Below are 824 nucleotides of genomic sequence, written 5' to 3' on the forward strand. Positions count from 1 at the left end.
CTTTCCATTAAAACCTACAGTGGAAAAAGGTTTTTGCACTCCAGTTTTGGCTTGTATTCTTTCCTTTCCCTCAGCGTTACATTTTGATCATTCAAAGGGCATTAAGTGAGACGTGGTGATTTCTCAGTATGAGGATTGCTATAAAAGCTCAGGCTTGGTTGAGTCCTCCATCATTAACAGTAAGTATGTAGGAGTAATTTCTGTAGGCAGCATTTCAGGTTATTTATTTGTGAGTTTTTACAGTGTCAGCAAGACATGCATGGCAATATTTATTTTTGTATCTTTGTGTAAAATTGAGAATAATTGGAGCATTTATGAACATTTGGAACCATGACATTAATACGTGCAAAAGAACTGTTGTAGCCTGAAGCTGTTTGCTATTGAAGCGTATCAAGTCTTCTTGACGCATTCTTCAAAAATAACCCCTGCCCTGCCTCCATGTCCCGCGTTATTGTGCTAAAGAGGTTTCCAGTTAGTTTCCAATTAATCAGTTTTCATTGTTTACTCACTGTTCTGTATTTATGCATTTCCATGGACTAACACTGGTATAAAACGGAAGTATGCAGCATTGCCATTTGTACATAGTTTGTTTAGCATCTGTTACAAGGCGCTTGCTAGGTGGGACCCTCTGTTCTGATGGGAAACTGTAGAGAGCCTGTTAATGGACTGCCCTGAAAGCTACCGGCTGACTTGTGTGAAAAGTGTAACGATAACCTGAACTTCATCAGAAAAGAGGTGAAAATTACTTGTCAGTAATAAGTCATAAATACTTTAATGTTTCAGTTGTACATGTTTAATAAATGGTCTTTTAAAGCTAGTATTGT

This window comes from Ochotona curzoniae, unplaced genomic scaffold, assembly GCF_017591425.1.
Source record: "Ochotona curzoniae isolate NIBS_2020 unplaced genomic scaffold, NIBS_Ocur_1.0 scaffold_4506, whole genome shotgun sequence".
NCBI lineage: Eukaryota > Metazoa > Chordata > Mammalia > Lagomorpha > Ochotonidae > Ochotona > Ochotona curzoniae.